The following is a 19484-nucleotide window of genomic DNA, read 5'->3' as shown; positions in this document are numbered from 1 at the left end:
TTTTCCTTCTTTAATGTTTGAAGATTGATGAATGTTATGTACAGTGTTGGGTAAGTTACTTTAAATTAGTAACTTAGTTACATTACTAGTTACTTATATCAAAAGTAACTCAGTTACTTCAAGTTACTCATTACTTTCAGAGTAACTAGTTACTAGGGAAAGTAACTTTGGTTTTACTCAGACTTCTCTTGTTAATGTGTTGCTTCTGTAACTGGATACCCAGCATTGCCAGTCTTCTAGCTTGCTTACTTGCCACACGTGCACTGTGCCAACTACCAATAGAAAGGAAAAGATAATGTGCACATTTCCAGGAGAGAAATCCCACGCTTGGACCGTTGTTGGCTGCTGCATGATTCATGATTCTCACTCGCTTTTGCAACTTTGTACTTTTGTGTTACTCGCAGCAACAACTCCACCTCATTGTTAGTCCATTTAAAAAAACTCTGCGCTTTTCAATGAGACGTTTCTAAGAGCCGGGAAGTAAATAAGCGGCAGACAGAAATGAGGCAGGTCGAATCGTCTTGCGTTTCACGCATGCGCAGTACTGGGACGTAAGAGTTTCAACCCTTTCAATGTGGATGCACAACTCTGTGAAAACAGCTGAAAACACTAGTGTGGACGCGGAGTGTTTTCAGACAAAGACGCCGTTTTCAAATCTATCCGGGCTGGTGTGGACGTGGCCTCAGTCTGGAAAAGACGTGTTTCTCAATCCCACAAGCACCACTGTGAGCCTGTCTGCTGCCAGCTGCCGACTGGGGGACTTGTGTCTGTCAGACGCGACACAAAGTGTGATTTTAGCAAAGATTATTTAGTTTTGCAACATAAGAGAAAGAGGAATTTGGTGACCTTGGTCCATGAGAAGTCCATAACAAATAAGTTGGATATGGATGACTCTGTAAGAGTGTTTTTGGAAAGGTAAACAGGAGACTGTTGTTGTAGAGTGGACCGAGGAGAAAGGAGAGTGGAGCTGTTTAGTTGCAAACAGACTTCAGTCCCTTGCGAAACAAATAAGTTTAAAGCATGACAAAATCTGTTTTGTTCAAGAGCTGGTGATTTTTTTTTTCATTACTATGCCAACCCGTTTTAGTTTTGTAAATATTGGCTATATTGAGAAGTCTTATTTTAATCTTACTTTATTTTACAAATTTATTTGAGAATTAGGCCATTCAATAAAGATGGATTTGATGTTGTTGGTTGTAAAGATCTGGATGGATAGTTTAATTTATTCTTTATTTTCTTTTTTAATTCTATTTTTGAGTTTTATTTTTTAAGACTTGGTGAACTGTATTTTTTAAATAACATCGCCTACCCTTTTTAGTTTTGTTAATATTAGCAATAGTAAGATGTATTATTGCTGGGCTTGGATATATTTAATATAAGGCATCTAATTAGTGCTTTTAGTTGTTAGTTGTTGTTTAGTTGTTGTTAGAATCTGATGATGTCATGGTCCTGGGTCGGTGACCCAGCGCTTTAAGTTTATTATTATCATTTTCCAGTTTATTATCATGATGATTATTGTTGTTTGAGTTCTACGTGTTATATTCGGTCTGCATCTGTATCTCTGTCTGTCTATGGTGTCACCCCGTCTGTGTGTGAATCTGTCTGTTTAGTTCAACGTCTTGTCTCCCTGTGTCTGAGTTTCCTGTTTTATTGTGAAGGTCTGTGTCATATGTCAAAGTGTTCAGTTTTACCTTTCTCCTGTCTCGTTAGCCTAGTTCCTCCCAGCTGTGTTCCCCACCTGTGTGTAATCTCCCTGTGTTCTCTGAGTGTATTTAAGTTGTGTCTTCTGTCATGGTAGTTGCTGGTTCGTCTGCGTCATTTCCCTTACGCCATTCTGTGTTTATGCCTCCGGCTTCCTGGTCATTCTCCCTGCAAGGTACCCTCGCTCGTGTTCTGGTTTTGTGTTTAGTTTTCCCAGTTTAGAGTTTTTACCGTTCTGGGGCCCGTTCTTCGTACCTCGCTAAGTAAGTTAGCTGGATTAGATTGTTGACGATTTCGCGTGATCTTGGATCGTTCGGTTCCCCGAAGCTCATCCGGGACTTGCTGCCATAGCAACAGAGCCGTAAGCGTAAACCTGCTCGGGAGCAGGTTTACTTTATGTAAACAGGATTAGATCGCGGCCACGCAGGTATGTCCGCTTCATTTATACGAAAGCAACAGCGATATTCCACCACTGTTTCACCATAAATAAATATTATCAATGTAACTAAAGATAATGCAGCACTTGATCCTTTTATTGATTTCACACAGATACATACAGGTCATTTCCTAAAAAAGGGAAATGTACTATTAACATTCTATTACATGTATGTGATTATTACAGATGTAATTCATATTTCACAGTAGTAATTGCAAATTACTTTGTGTAATCAAGATGAGAGACCACGGCTATAAAAGTGAAGGTGGATTTGGGAAGCCTGTCGCAGCCATGTCCTGTCCGTATACGCGAGCAGCCCATTGCGGAAGGTGCAAGATTGATAAGGAGAGTTTTCAGAATTCAGCGTATATTGCGGGATAGACAGGATCCTTTAGCTCAGTGCGGCAGTGTGCTCATTGAGAGATATCGATATTCCCGTGAGGGTATTATTTACTTAACTAACTTGTTGACGAGGGGGTGCAGGACCACCACCTGTCTTTTTTTTGCTCGGCCCTTTTCTTGGTTGCTGTTATGAACAAACAAACAGATTATTTCAGGGTCTCTTTCCTAGAGACGAAAAGCAATATAAGTGATAAATATTACCATTCTGTAGAATATTCTTATATTTCACTTTTACTTGTTCCCATGTTCTAGTGGGTCCTGTTGTGGCTCTAATGTGTAAGGGGATATAATATAACATAATATAATATAATATTGGATAATATAGTGTAATACAATAAATTTACCCTACCGCCTACTGGTGTTGGCCAGAGGGGCCGATGGCGCGATATGGCAGCCTGGCTTCTGTCAGTCTGCCCCAGGGCAGCTGTGGCTACAACTGTAGCTGCCTCCACCAGTGTGTGAATGTGAGAGTGATTGAATAGTGGCATTGTAAAGCGCTTTGGGTGCCTTGAAAAGCGCTGTATAAATCCACTCCATTATTATTGTTATTATTAAATTACTTACGAGTTTAATTTGTCAGCAACTTTCTGCCAGCCCTCTCTCCTTGCTTTTGCAGCCTTTGCAGTGTTCCCTTGCGTTCTGATTAAACTCTGAAACTCCTGAAATCCCTCAATCAAGAGTTCTTGCTCTGCTGCCGAAAAATACCGAGCGCGCTCCTTCGACATTTTCGCCGACCAATCAGAGGGTTGCCGATCAATGTTTCTACTATCGATGCGTAGCCCCTTTTACGACACCCAGTGATCTCACATTACTTCATCCAGCTGTACTAATCGTCAACAGCAGGTGTGTTCGGAGAACCGGATTAGCGAGCTCACGGTTAGCGCGATGATTTGGTCTTGGATGTGTCATTTGATCTTGGATGTAGTAAGCGAGGTACGAAGAACGGGCCCCTGTTTCTCGCCACCCCTTTTTGTTGTACTTCTCCGGTTGTAAATAAAGCTCACCCTCCACTTAAGCAGTCTGCATCTTGGGTCCGTTATTTATCCACACGGCCTGCCCCGGCAAACCGTGACAGATGAGGAATATTTTGGTTGTTTTGTTTTTCTGTTTTCCCCCTGACGGATTACCACCTTAATGTGGTCAGGGGGTTTGCGTGCCTCGGTGACCCTAAGAGTAAGACCAGCCTTCAGGTGGGACACCCAAGTTGGTCTAGTCTTAGGGTAGAGGCCTGACAAAGTGCAATTCAGTTACATGACAAAAACAGTTATTAAGAACACCCCACCCAACCCCACCCCTTTCCTGCCTCCACTGCCACCATTTGCCCCCTTTCGGTCTGCCCCCTTATATATGCTTGTCTAGAACCGGCCCAGGTCGACTATGACAAGTTGCTCCGTTTGGTTTCACTTTTTTCATAACTCCTCCTATGAGGTGTTCAAGCGCCCCCAAATTTAATCAGAGCACCTCTAAAAATACTACTACTACTATATTAATACTAGTAATAATACCACATGTTAGTATTATTTTCTGGAATTATCATTAAACATTATATTTTCTTAACTTGCCTAATGACGACATACAGGACAGATGAGAACAAGTTTCATATGCAGTGTTTATGATGTCATGATGTTACAGTGCGCTCACACAGAGGCTGGTTTGTCATTAATCGCCTAATTAAGACTTTCTTTGCTGTGGCAGAAAGACGATGAAGAGATCATGTCATGGCACAAATCAGTGATGCAGATTTAAAACACACTTTAACTGAAATACAGCAAAAGTTCAAACTGTCCTGATAATACGGGGACGTTGCTGTGACAAAAAGTTTTTATCTGTTCTCTAAATAGCATCAAAAACATTAGAGATTATTAGCTAACTCTAACCTTCTGATCCACTAGTCTGCTTGTATTCAGGGGCTGAGAAGCTGATGAAATTTATTATTTTAGTTCGTTAAAGATTTCTGTTCCTGCTCTGATGGAATTGGGCTTCAGTGTTTGTTTACAGTGCAGCTCCACATCCAGGCAACAGCAGGTGAAAATGATGTTACCTGTCAGTGTCCAGCTGCAGCCTGTGTTCAATATTGTTATAAACTGATGTGGATCAGTTCGTGTCTTTTTTTGTTTTTGTCTTTGTAAATTCTGTTTCACTGCAACATTGAACAAAGCCTGAGAGAGCAGGATGAAGACAGCCTTCAAGCATCAAACTTTAAGCGTGAGGACATTTCAAATGCAACGTTTCTATCAGCTCAACAAACATCAACAAACACACAAACTCTTCATGTGCAGTTTGTGTCACAGTGAGTTGTAGCTAAAGGTCCAGCTGCTGTATTTCACAGGGAGGGGGTAAAGCTCACATGTAACATTTAAAGCTCAGTTTTTAAATCAAATATTGGGTCTGTACATGTGACATTATGTTTTTTCATATTCTGAAACGTGCTGCTAAACAAACTGATGAAGACTAACTGTGTTATTTAAAGGTTGCATGCTACTGCAGGATAAACAGGTTAGTTTGCTGCACTGTGATGGATTTAAAGTACAGAACAGTGTGTGACTGTGGCGCTTAGATTCACTGAATTCCACCTTCAGAGCAGCTGAATAGTGTCTAATCTAAAGACAGCATAAACAATTTACTGTCAGTGTAGAGAATGGAAATCAGCCTGTTCAACTCATAAAATCATCAGCTGACATCTGGTTGAATTCACTTGTGTAAATCCACAAAGAGCAGCAGGTCAGCTGATCACAGCCTGTACATTCAGAAAATCCACTGGAGCTCTGAATAGAAATGATTGTGATTTGTGATCTTTTCCAGGCACTGAGCCATTACAGCTGATTTTAGGGTTCCTCCACCTGCTGAATCCACTTTAACTCCTGACTCCTCATTTTCCTGTTTAGGGACAAAGTCGCCCTCTACAACGTAGGCAACAGAAAATAGAGCCATGTTTTATTTTCCTTCTTTTTCTCTGCTCACGAGGCAGAACTCAGCTACTTTTTACTGTCTTACACTGAGTACATTTCAGAGCCTGTACTTTTTCACTTTTACTTAAGTAAATACATTGAATCAGTTTTACTGGAGCATTTTTAACACAGGTTTCTGTACTTCTACTTAAGTACAACGTGTGTGTACTTTTGCCACATTAAAGTCTCCCTCTTCTGTGGTGCCGCCTTAAGTCTTCTTTATCATGATCTTTTTCACCTCTGAGGGGAAATTTTGATGCTCGTCCTCTTTGTCAGAAAGATGCAGTCCTCAGCTGACTGAATAAGCTCACTAGAGCTTTCAGCAGCTAGCAGTGGAGCTAAAGCCTGAACAGGTAATAGAGCTAGAAACTGACCTATGGTATGGGTAGGTGCAAGGTGCAGAGCGGAGCTCAGTAACAGTCACTGGGTAAACTAGGTTAATGGTGCCAAACACAGTTTCAGGAGACAGACGTATGGCAGGCTGGTTTTAGCAACTCTGCTGTTCTTAAGCTGTCCATGTTCGAAATAGCGAATCTTTGAAACAGTCTTTGTATACACAGATTCAGGCTTAGCAAACTCAGTAACTCTCAGCTCAGAAGGAGGTTACAGAAGCAGGTGTATTTTCACAGGCCATCACAGAATAAACTGCACAGTCCAAGGGTGTAACAATACCACAACAGTGTTAACAGTGACTGACACAAAAGCATGGTGAGCTGGTTTACATATAAATGGCTGTGAAACACAAAATCCAACCTAATTCATTATTTCTGAGGCACTAATTCCAGCATTTCAGCCAGTTTAACTATGGCAGGTGGCACTCTGCTACCATTTACGTTTACCAGCTGAGGCGCAGAAAAGATCACAAACTGGGAAACTGGCGGATCAACAGCAGGATTACTGATGTCCAGGCTCCTCAGCACGCACTCTTTTATTCACAACTGTTGATGGTGTGGCTGGGCTCAGGCTGGGAAACCTCAGAATCAGCAGGCTGAGGAGGAAAACAGTCCAGTGGGGATACAATGCCAGTGATAGTGTGGAGGTGAGTCTGGGGTGGAGTAACAGTCCTTTGTTCAGCAAACTCAACAGCTGGAAAATCCATATTGGCTAACTCAGAGAAAACACTGCGAGCATTAGCAGAGTCTGACGGCTCAGGAACACAAAGATCACGAGCGAGGACAACCGGTGAATAACGTGACACCGAGGAGTCCCTCTGAACAATGTCTGTAGAGTTCAAACACACAGTCATCTGATGTAGCAGATACAGAGTCCACGGAAGACGAAGCAGTGTTACTCACAGTGGCAGATCTGTCATGAAGTCCAGGATCAGAATGCTGAGCGTGCGAAACACAGTCACTCTCTCCCACGGCTGCAGTCTGCTCAGCTGTACTGGAGCGACGGCGGTGTGAACGCCAATCTGACAGCGGCGTGACGTTTTGACAAACATCGGTTCAGGAAGCGCTCCTCTCCTGTTCAGGTGGAGTCATTTAGCGGGTTTGTAGAAACTGCAGTTTGCGGTTCTTTGAATTGAAGTTGGTGTTCTGCTAAATGCAGTTTGTCACTCTGAAGATATTGTAGCTGCTGTTTTGTTCTCAGTTTGCTTTCCTGTTTGTGCTGCTCGTTTGTTCTCGGTTGTGTTGCTGTAGTTCTTTTTGCTGCTGTGTGCATTGACTTGGATCATCCATCAGTAAAAATCGAACTCAAATGCAATACAACAAATTCATCATTCATATAAAAAAATCCACATGGACACAGACTTTCTAATCGGACATCACAAAGTTATTCTGAAGCTGTAAATCTGTAAAATTAAAAACTCCCCAAAACTACTATGAGAAAACCCTGAAAAGGTTCAATGATAGAAGAAAAATGCTTTACATATAAAAACCAACAGAGGTTCCTAATAAATAGACTAATAAACAGAGAATAGCTGAACAGTTTCTGTGACACAGACCTAAAAATGCATAAATGCTCCATGATTTTCGTTTCTATCCATCATCTTGAACACTGGCTATAAATGTGTTCACGTCATTATTGTGTGATTTGGTTTCTTCACGTGTCTCCTTCAGTGCAAATAAAGGATTGTTAGAGTGTGTGCTGTGTGTTTTTCTGAAGCATGACAATCCTTTCCAACAAGTATTTCCAGCTGTTTGTCTCCCCTCTGCACTTTAATCTTTCTTCTTGTCATGTCTGTGTTTGTCCACCAGATGTCTCCCTCAGCTCATTTACTCCAAATCAGAAGCATCAGCTTTGTGGAGCGTGGAGATGCTCTGCCTGCCAGACACAGCTTAGGGCAAAGAAACATGTCTCTCCTCCACATCTGTCATCTGAAAAATGACATTAAATGTCATCACTCTAGATACAATAAGAACAATTAAAAAAAACTCAAAGATTCAATCTTTTGTTACATTTTAAAAGTTCAAACCTTTAAAGACATTAAGTTTAAGATCATATATGATCAAGAAAATCATGCTTTTGTTCATTCCGAGTATGTATTCTGTTGTGATTTTGCCATTTGTTAGGTTTCTGTTCTTTGCCTGCCTGCTCCCACTTCTCTGTGTTCCCTCTGTCTGTCCATGGTGTTATTGTGTCTGCTCATGAGTCTGCCTGTCAAGTTCAGTGTCCTGTCTGGTTCTCTGTGTCTGTTAGTTTCCTGTTTAATTCTGAAAGTTCATGTCTCATGTCAGTGTGTTCAGTTTTACCTCTCCCCTGTCTCGTTAGCCTAATTGTGAGTGTCTGGTTTAAGTTTTGTTCTTTAGTTTTCCATGTTTAGGTTGTTTACTCCCCGCTCTGCTCTTCCTGTTTTTGTCACCTTATCACCGCTGTAAATAAACACTCACTCGCACCCCAGCCAGTGCCTGCATTTTGGATCCTTTTCTCAATACACCACACGACTGCCCCCAGCCGTGACAAATCTTCACATTTCAGAAACTGGAACCAGCTTTAAATGTGATTAAAATAATGACAAAACAATCAATTCTCTGGTCATTGACTAACTGATGAATAACTGCATTTGACAACCCGCTACAGCAACAACCAGGGGCGGAGCGTGGGGGTGGCTTACTGGGCTTAAGCCCGGGTTGTTTTGTCAGAAGCCCGGGGTCTTTTGGAGTGTAATTTTTTTCATAGTTAGATGCCTGGCTGACAACTGTATAAAACAAAAAGTACACACAATATTCGAAGCACATAGTGCACACCGTGGGAATTTACGACTGTGCATGAATCCCCCCTCATATTGGTATGATCCGAGCTCAGGCACTAAGCGACTGAGCGAGGGGGCTGCTGCTGCCTGTGTGCACTGTTGGAGAAACGGAGCCAGCCATACTAAGGAGAGCTTAAGTTTGACCAGGTACCAAAGAAAATCATTCGTACTGTACAAATAATGTAAATATGACGATGCATCACGAAAGATTGATATCAAACTGATCACTTGACCAATATTACGTTACTTGCTCTTCGGGTGAATCAACAAATGGCGAAATGAAAAGCCGAACAAATGCTATTTTTTTAGAGAGTCTTAGCTTACGTGTGTTTATTTCATATTTTCAGTTCTTACCCTCCCCGACTAAATCGGTTTCAGTTATGCACTGAAATATAAGAATGGACATTAGAGGCTTCTTTCAAAGAAAAAACTCAGGTAAATGTTATTTTATATATTATGCTTTGTATGTTGTTCAGTATATTTCTATGCAAAACAAGAGGGATTTCAGTACACAGCAGGATATTCACATTTGTAACCAGATATTTACATACACTTTAGGGAGAAAACATAAAACATTTTTACTGTACAACATCAATTTAGAGTAAACTTTTCTTTTAGATAAATATTGAAATATCTTTTGAATTAGTTAAATGTCAGAATAAAGAGAGACAGAGCTGTATTTTTTTATCACTTTCATCAAATTTAGGAGTACATGTACACTAAGTTTATTGTTAACTAATAAGAAACTCCAGACGATTCCATTCTGAGCTGAAGAAGCTTCTGATAGGTTAGTAGAGTCCATGTGAGTAAATTTTCTGTGACATGGGAAAATCAAAAGATGTCAACCAAAACACCAGGAAAAGAACTGTGGAGCTCCATAAGTGTGGCTCAGTTTGAATACAATTTGGTGCCATTTGCAATTAAGAAATACAGATAGTTTCTCTCTTTACTCTTAAAGTTAACAAATATGTTTTTTAGATTTATCAGTCTAAAAAATAAACATTTAGTCTGATTTGATGTTACAATTAAAAAAGTGTTTGTGTTTTGATCTGAAGAGTACATAAATATGTGGTTTCAACTGTATATTTGATGATTGTCAGCACAAAGAGAGAGAGAGGAACAGAGAGGGAGAGAGAGGAGAATGAGGACAGAACAGAGGTGGAACAAGAGCAGGTGAGACACACATGTTAGTCAAATGGTTGTTTACCAAAAGTATCACCGTCCTCATGTATCTCGTACCTAGTGTTTCTTTTTAGGTTTGTTATTTTTCAAATTCTATATTTATTAAGTTCTGCAGGCTTGTTTGCACAACAAGGCTAAATAATTATATAAACTTTTCTCAATCTAAATATTGTACTTTGGTAGAATTAAACAATAAATGTATTGCAGGTCTATGATGATTTTTAGTGCTACTATCATCTAGTTCTGATTCTGGTTCTGTCTTGGTTAAGTCCTCAGTAGTCCTGATTTTGAACTGTTGTAGTCCTGTTTTAATTCCGGATCAGTTCTGGGTCTGGTTGAATTGGGGTTTAGTCCTCATGTCTTGATACAGCCCCGACTTTGTTCTGCCTTGCTGCCTAATTAAAAAACTAGTTTAAGGTGTCCTGCACATGTGATATATATTTTTCCCTATATGAAGTCATTCTTTTTTGAACAAAACTCAAAACAGAGCCAATTAATCTTTCAGTAATTTCTACCCCCCCCCCCCCCCCCAAAAAAAAAAAAAAATAAAATCCCACATGCATACTACCCTTTTGGGCTAAGCCCCGGGTGTTTCAAATGTCTGGCTCCGCCTCTGGCAACAACAGAATAAAAGCACTAACCAGACCGATGAAAGGTTTCAAACATACTGAATATGAGGAGTAGTATAATTTAAACTCAAGTGACTCAAGCAGCTTCAAGCCTCAAGGTGCTTCAAGCAGCTTTAAACCTCCGGCAGATCTCACCCTGCAGCAGTTCTCAGCTGCTAGCAGCACTCTGCTTCAAACAGTCACCTGCAACTTCCAGTAGCCGTCAAATAACAGCAGGTCTCAGCTTCAAGCCTCCAGCAAACATCCAGCAGCACTTAGCAACGCATGCCTGCTCCTCAAGAACTCACAACCAACCACGAGGGGACTCGAATCTGCAATGTTCTGATCCGAAGTCAGACGCCTTGTTCGTTAGGCCACGTGGTCTGGCAGAAGCTCCTACTTTTCACGAACGTTCGTTGGAGTCTGCTTGAGCCAACTGCTGGTGTTGGGTTGGTCACGTGGCTGGTGGATATTGCTTGATTGTTGCTTGAAATAATTGATTGTTGCTTGAAATAAGTGCATGCCACAGCATTTCTCCCATGTATCACGCTCTTAAAAACGTAGTCCTACCTGCCACATGCACAGTGGATCCACCCACTAAGCCAGAGTATCAACTGCCAATGGACGTCATGAAGCTTACGTGGCCCGATCTGTCACCTGGAAGTTGGCAGAAGTTTTTTTCTTGGATCCCACCAAACAAAACCACAGTCTACCATGAGACAGCACCTTCCATACTGGAATGGCCAGTACGGGGATTGAACCCATGACTTTGGCGTTATTAGCACCACGCTCTGACCAGCTGAGCTAACCGGCCCACAACTTGTGCCTAAACCGACCCCTTTTTTTGTCTAATATACCAAAAAAGAGGGTGGAAGAACTGTTAAGAACACAAGAGAAATGTGTGTTTACAAGAAATTACTTCAACATAGTGGGAAAAAAAACTCTTCTGTTGACTTACAAAAAATGCTTTAAGAAGAAATTTGCCACAAAACAATACATGGTGTGCGTCTTCTACTGTTAGGGTCGATAGGTGATGTTATGGTTCAAAAATATTGGGGATGGAGACAAGAGAAAAACCACAATAACAACACTGGTCCGGTCGGGTTGAGTCAAACGATGATTTTAATGATCACACACGTGGGAGATGGAAACTGCAGACAGCATCAGATCTCAAAATGGTGGAGCATTGCTCAAACTTTTATAGCCTCTGGTGTCTCCACCTTATCATAAAAGCCTAAACATTCACATCCTTTCTCTCACACGGCGCCTAAGCTACGACCTTGGCTCCCTGTTTATCTGCTCCTGCTGAGATAGGGCAGAAAACTCCAGTATGTTCTGTTCTCTTCTAATCAGACAAATAAGGCAATGACTTTCTGCAAACAGTATTTCTTATAACTCAGCAGTATAATGCATCATAAAACAATATCATTCATTCACAATAAATCAGCAGTCTACTTTAATGCAAATCAGTTTAACTAATGCAATAGTTGTCGGCTTCTTCTAATTCAGGAGAATAATGCAAAGTAAAACTACATAATAATTCACAATCTTTAATTAGGGGTCTAACATGGCATAAAATAATATTATAATCTAACAATTCCCCCTGATGAGGTCATTATTCTAATGACCTCACCAACACCCTTCAATTCAGTGTGGCCGGGTTCATCTCTTCTCACTCCTGAGGTTCTTTGTCCCCCTGATGGGCGAACCATATGTGGGATGACCTCTATGTTTGCGCAGTTCAGATGCAAGAAAAACTATTATTCCAACAATAGCGGGTACAGATGACACTCCCCAGGTCTCCCACAGCTTTTAGCCTTTATTTTATTGCTGCAGCTACCAGTGTCGTCCAGTTGGGTGATCCTCTGCTCTTCATTCTTCAACCTTAGGGGTTAGACAACCCTTCAGTCGTGGCACAGATCAGGGGATTATTCTGCCCCGATTTCAAACAACGATCTGTGTATCCTCCAGAAAAAAGAACAGGAAGGTGTCCCCTTTTTTTTTTTTTCACTGACAAAAACATGTTGGATTGACTTGATTCAATAGTGGACACTGGTTACACACAAATGTTTTGCTTTGGCAGAAACTTAAACAACTGAGTCAAATCAACACAACCTTTTCATATTCTCTCCGAACTAAAACTCACACCATTCACTCATCATTTTCACTCTGTACCACTGCTCCTTATCAGGCTGTGTGAAGCACAGTACACAATTCAGTGGAGGCCTTAAGCCATAAACAGACATCACGCACAGACATTGTTTTCACACCAAACTACTTTAAACCTTGTCCCCTAAATCTACACAGATGCCCTCTGTGTGGCATGAAATGCATTTAACCAATAAACAATCAATGAGTTCTTATTGTTGTAACCGACTCCATATTTGGATGTTTGTGTGCAGCATTTGTTAGTAAAGCATTCTTCATTGCATCAGCGTGTGTGTGTATCACTCTTTATTGCACAAGCTTGTAAATGTGTGTGTGTGGATCACTTCTCAGTGAATTGAATCAGCATTTCGATTTTTTTTTTTTGCACGTGTGTGTGTCATTTCTCACTCAATCAACGAGTGCATATGTTCATATGTGTGTTTCTCTTCATTCTGAGTCAGTGCATGTAGATGTGTGTGTTTGTGTGGGTGTTTGTGTTCATCACTTTCCTGTTCTGGTGTTCTGGGTAAACCAAGGCCTGAAGCATGCCCTGGGGTCCTGCCCTCCTCCTTAACTTGACCCTTTTGCTTCTGTAGCTCCTTCAGGGTTTTGATACACAGCTCAATCGTCTGGATGTCAGTGTCAAGCTCCAGTCTACGCTGCTGCTCCAGCTCTTCCTCTGTTTCTCCCAGCCAAGTCAAGATTTTGTTCAGGTCAAAGTTCAGCTGCTGTCACTGCTGCTCGTTCTGCTTTATTCTCATCTCCTTGCTGAGGTCCTGAGCCTGATTTCAAGTCGTGTGTCTGGGACTCCAAGTCTGATGGGTTCGATAATCAGCCAGCTCCTCCTGAGCCATGGTCAGTTTCTGCTCTGATGCCTTGAGCTCTTACTGAGGGGCAGAAACCTCACAATCTTTTCCGTCCACTTCAGATTGAAGTCCATCGATGTTTTCCTTGCTTTGCTCCACGGCCTTTTGCGGCTCTGCTGTTCGGCTCTTCTCAGAGGTCAGCTCCTGGCCGAGCCCCGACACCTGTGCCTTCAGCTTATTTTCTCCTGGTGTTTTGTCCATTCTGAGGTGCCTCCTGACCTCAGTTACTCCTCCTGTCTCTGGCACGCCCTTTTTGCTGCCCGATGATCATTGTTGGTCCGTCACTGTCCTGCACAGTTTTAATGCAGAGTGGTTAAGGTCAGCATTGTTTTGCTCGGCCTCACTTTTCATCTGGGCTTAATGGACGTCTCGTCACAGCTCTGTCAGCTGAAGCTGTCTTTTTCCATATGGCAAGAGTGTGAAGAGTGTGTGAGAGGGGTGTGTCCGATCAGGCACAATGCTGGTGGCTTTGCGAGTGCCTCGTTTTCCAAATCCAGATGTTTATTTGTCACGTACACAGCAACAGAGAGAACAGTCTGTTGCTGGGATGGCTGAGGTCCTTCACGATCTTCCTGGCCTTGGTCCAGCACCGCCTGCTGTAGATTGAGTGCAGGTCAGGGTGCTCGGAGCGGATGGTGCGCTCAGCTGATTGCACAACCCTCTGTAGAGCTTGTCTGTCCGGCATGGTGCTGTTCCCGAACCAGACAGTGATATAGCTGCTCAGGATGCTCTCAATAATTCCTTTATATAAGGTGGTCAGAATCGGTGGTGGGAGCCGGGCCTTTCTCAGTCTTCTCAGAAAGAAGAGACGCTGACGGAAATCTCCCCGTGTAGTGAAACGGGCCTTGGATTTAACTCTCTCCGTCTCTGCTGCATGAGATCGTTTTCTTGCAGCCCTGTTGACATTTTCAGGTTGTTGTTGTGGGTCCAGCTGCTGTAGCATTTGGTCAGGGTCACATCAAAGATGGTAAAGGAGAGAGCAACGATGGTAGAGGGGAGAGCAGGAGTCCAGGGTCAGCCTCGGCTTTTCTGGGTGACAAAGCAGCCTGTAATCAAGCATAAAGAGAAAAAACAAAACAAAAACAAAACAAAAACAGATGAACAGGAAAATGATGTTATTTTGGCTGCGTTATTCAGAGAGGGGAGAAACAACGGGACCAGGCCCTGTGTCAGCCTTCTCTCCCCCTTTTTTTGTTTTTTCTCTCCATCTAATCCACTCATGACCTGCCAAGCTGACAGGACAACACAGGTACATGTTAAAATTCTTAAGATCATGTTTAAAAGCACAAAAATTGGAATTTTCTTTCATTTAGTAATCACTTGTATTAATCAATCAGCAGAAAACATGTCACAATTTGACTTTTATTAACCAGTAAATTTGTCGTGTCTTTTTTTTCTTTTTTGAAGTTAAGTTGTTGTCCTGCAACCCAGAGAGTTTATTTGTTAGTAGTGGATAAACTTTATTATTTAACGGCGGGTATATGTTAAGTTTCACTGCTTTAAACTTGCTGGAAAATCTTCACGTGTTCATGGGTGTAAGCTGTTTCTTCATTGCGTGTATGTGCGTTTGTAGATGGGCTAATTTAACGTTTTTTCTTAAACGAGGCATTTCTCTGCTTGTGTGTGTTTTTGTTTCACCTTTTGTTGTGATGCTCCGGACGCCTTCCCAACCTCCACAAGTCTGTTGGCCCCAATTTTATGTGTTAAAACTTCTCTTAATTTCTCCTTTAAAGCTTCTCATAATTTGTCCTTTAACTCTCTGCTAGCTGCTGTCTTTTCCACAGCTGCTGATTCTTGCTGAGTTTGGTTTCCATTACTATAATTTTGCTTTGGCCGCTGTGCTTGTGGGGGCAGTTGGTCCAGGCCCGTAGCCACCTGTATCAACACACTGAGAGATTTATTTAATATCATTTTCATCACTGTTAAATAGATCAGCAGGCAAGACGCCCACCTTTGCACTGCAGACTACATGCCAGTCTCCCAACACACTCCTCTCTGAGTTTCAGTTTTAAAACCCAACATCATTCACACCCTAGTCATTCAAAACCTTATTTGTAATATTATAATCAGCAAAATCAGAGTTTTAATTACAGGCATGTATCATTGTTTGCAACTCATAATTATAAAGCTCAAAAACACGCTAAACAGCAACAAAAGTCCTCTGTGCGCGTCACAGCTCATTTGCATGTTCACACACAATCTAAAAATAGCTCGCAGCGCTGCAGCTGCGCCTCACCCACAGTCTCACACAAAGCTCAGACAAAACTCTTTTATTTTATATTACAAAGACGTCTTATATTTACAATCACTGCAAGGCCAGACAGATTCAGCACCTAACAAATTTCGACAAATTTAACCATAACGGGTCCAACCGAAGAAAGGTAACTTTTTTGTAATCAATCAAACAGTATCTGTTACTTCTGGAACAGTTTCTGACCTAATTTCTAAAGAGCACCTAACTCAATTTAACTTTGTCCAAAAAAACACATAACACCGTTTCTGACGGTGAAGTGGTGAAACCACTTAGTTGTTCTGGAGTGCCCCAGGCTCCACAGTGACCAACTGACTATCCCTCAAAGAGGACGGGCATTGAGCGTCCCCAACCCCGGCAAGCGTTACCTCTGAGCAATGCGCTTCTTAGCGGTCCAACCGCCGTTCTATAATAATTTATAACAATTTGAAACAACAGCCAACGCCCTAAAACAAGAGTCTGACTAAGGCAAGTGCAACCTAGAGGTCAATGGAGCCTACCCTCACTTATAATCACACAGGTCCACACTTATAACCAATTTGGACTTTAACCAACAAAATGACCAATTCCCTACCAAACTACTTGAGCCTTTATCTCAATGCCTTGGGACTCTAACCCAGCATTTCTTTCATTTCCTTGGGACTCTAACCCAACATTTCATACTTTTTCAACTTCATTAAAGACTCTTAGCCGACTTTAACTGCATAACACACGCGGATCCTCATCACAATCAAAACAGACCCTCTACCATAGCTGGACTGGCCATCGGGCATACCGGCATTTGCCCGGTGGGCCGCTGGCGATTTTTTGTTTTTATGGGCTGACGGGTTTTTTTTAATTTTTTTTTAGGAAGGGTATATATAATGAAAGGTGTTGGATTGGCCAATTGGTCATGATCGACTCTGGGCTGGACCAATTACAGCCGAGGAGGCCGGATGCACCCTCCCCCTTGTTTAGCAATCACGTGATTTTCGCGCATTGCATGCCGGGAACTCGTGGCAAAACAATCCAAGTACCGCATCAAATGCAAGCATTTGCAGGACCGCAAAACGTTCATTCTCCGGTTCCAATACTTTCTTGCTTTTTCTTTGCTGCACAAAAAAGGAATGTACAAAACAAAAGGAGAACAATGCCGGTCCGTACAAAGACAGACTCGACGAAAAGACAAAGAAAAGATACGAGGAAAAAATCAAAGGAGTGAAAGGGTCAGACCCTTACGAGCACACAGAGTGGAAAAAAGACGTTAGCATGCTGCCCAACTTTCACCGCGCTCAGATTTATAATTATACGGTTCTTGGAGTGAGTGCATACACTCATGAAGTTTAGTAACTTCAGGTCACTGCAACAAGCCCAGGAACAGTTTACCGACGGATGGGTGCAGGACCTTGAAATGCACCGTGTAGAACGAAAGACCATCGTACGAACAAAGGTAAGTTTACCAGTCTCACAAATCGTCGTCATAAATACACACTTGTTAACCGTTTATTAATATAACCGTTTATTAATATAACCTTTGAGCTCAACGGTAATTAATTAGTAGTGGAAATAATTTCTGGTAGCATTACAGAAATGTAGCAGTGACAATAATATTGTATGCTGTAATCGCACTGGACAATTAGTGATACAAAACAACTGTTTTACCCTGTGAATAAAAGTATGTGTTTTTGTCAATGTACCATGGTAGTAACAGAAGCGAAACGCAATATTGTGTCAGGACAATTCACTATTTATGCACAATAAACAAAGGAGCATAGCGCGACAATTTCTGTTCACCGCCAGACTTGCTTGTAACCTATATCACTAATTATGTTAAGAAAAATGACGCATTAACTACTACAAAACTCTGACCTTTGCGGGAATGCTTGGAGCAGACTAACATGTGAGCTGGAGTGTTCTGAGACGTTATATTTGGTATATCCAGACCATCCATCGGCTCTTACTTCGGAAACATGGCTTAAAAGTTTCTCTTCGACGTAATCCGATAAAAAAAAAAAACGATCTCTTTACCCTTCGGCTGTCATGCGACCGGCTATTGCAGTTAATAATACAACAGCTTCTTGCCATTTTTTGGGTTTCTTTTTATCGCTGTGTAACTGAGTTCAATTGAAAGCCTGCGTGCGCTAGTACCTCTTGCCACAAGTTCCCAGAATCCTTTGCGGTTTTACCCCTGAATGACGTCACATTTTCAATCTTTATCCTGGTGGGCCGGTCTCTAGTCAAAATGCCCGGGCCGATTTTTTGTCCCAGTCCAGCCTTGCCCTCTACCAGTAATTTCAGTGAGTAGACTTTAATTTAGTCATATCCAATTTGGCACACTTTGGAAATAATTCAACAGGTAGTGCCTTACCTTTAGATAAGCCGGCTTATGCCCACTCACGTCAGACCACTGGCTCGTGCCTGTCCGTTCAACAACCTCAGACCATCCAAACCTTTAAATTCCACCCCAATACCACAGGACGAGCCCCCAAAATGTTATGGTTCAAAAATATTGGGGATGGAGACAAGAGAAAAACCACAATAACAACACTGGTTCGGTCGGGTTGAGTCAAACGATGATTTTAATGATCACACACGTGGGAGATGGAAACTGTATGCAGACAGCATCAGATCTCAAAATGGTGGAGCATTGCTCAAACTTTTATAGCCTCTGGTGTCTCCACCTTATCATAAAAGCCTAAACATTCACATGCTTTCTCTCACACAGTGCCTAAGCTACGACCTTGGCTCCCTGTTTATCTACTCCTGCTGAGATGGGGCAGAAAACTCCAGTATGTTCTGTTCTCTTCTAATCAGACAAATAAGGCAATGACTTTCTGCAAACAGTATTTCTTATAACTCAGCAGTATAATGCATCATAAAACAATATCATTCATTCACAATAAATCAGCAGTCTACTTAAATGCAAATCAGTTTAACTAATGCAATAGTTGTCGGCTTCTTCTAATTCAGGAGAATAATGCAAAGTAAAACTACATAATAATTCACAATCTTTAATTAGGGGTCTAACATGGCATAAAATAATATTATAATCTAACAGTGAGGATATAAAGCAGCAGTTTTTGATGCAGTATGCTGTGTCAGACTTTGGAAATGAGTGATTTATCCAGAAAGTAGCTGGAAAAGTGATTTGGAGATTGTAGCTAAGCATGTAATGTATTCATTAGCGTGTCATGTGTCAGTGAATTTTGTGGTTTGCTGTCATTTGTAGTTGCGTACATCACTCACCTGGAAGTTGGCAGAGGTTTTTTCTTGGATCCCACCAAATAAAATCCACAATCTATCACCAGACAGCACCTTAGATGGCTGCTGGAATGGCCAGTATGGGGATTGAACCCATGACCTTGGCGTTATTAGCACCACGCTCTGACCAGCTGAGCTAACCGGCCCACAACTTGTGCCTAAACCGACCCCTTTTTTTTTGTCTAATATACCAAAAAAGAGGGTGGAAGAACTGTTAAGAACACAAGAGAAATGTGTGTTTACAAGAAATTACTTCAACATAGTGGGAAAAAAACCTCTTCTGTTGACTTACAAAAAATGCTTTAAGAAGAAATTTGCCACAAAACAATACATGGTGTGCGTCTTCTACTGTTAGGGTCGATAGGTGAGGATATAAAGCAGCAGTTTTTGATGCAGTATGCTGTGTCAGACTTTGGAAATGAGTGATTTATCCAGAAAGTAGCTGGAAAAGTGATTTGGAGATTGTAGCTAAGCATGTAATGTATTCATTAGCGTGTCATGTGTCA

At 41.6% G+C, this 19484-nt stretch overlaps 1 protein-coding gene and 1 non-coding gene across 2 annotated transcripts in view; one reads left to right on the top strand and one right to left on the bottom strand.

Annotated features, from left to right (window-relative positions):
• LOC147336711 (NACHT, LRR and PYD domains-containing protein 12-like) overlaps positions 1-19484 on the top strand; it is a 202206-nt gene that overhangs the window by 18145 nt on the left and 164577 nt on the right. The gene's annotated exons all lie outside the window — the stretch shown is intronic.
• trnai-aau (transfer RNA isoleucine (anticodon AAU)) lies at positions 19051-19124 on the bottom strand. Its single transcript has one exon. It is a non-coding gene; the product is annotated as a tRNA-Ile (tRNA).

The sequence above is a fragment of the Aulonocara sp. 'chitande type north' Nkhata Bay genome, linkage group LG3 (genome assembly GCF_057382095.1).
Source record: "Aulonocara sp. 'chitande type north' Nkhata Bay isolate Kocher_YH1m ecotype deep benthic linkage group LG3, A_spYH_male_GT1.1, whole genome shotgun sequence".
Taxonomy (NCBI): Eukaryota; Metazoa; Chordata; class Actinopteri; order Cichliformes; family Cichlidae; genus Aulonocara; species Aulonocara sp. 'chitande type north' Nkhata Bay.
The sequence above is the reverse complement of the archived record's forward strand: the minus strand, read 5'-3'. Positions and strand labels throughout refer to the sequence as shown.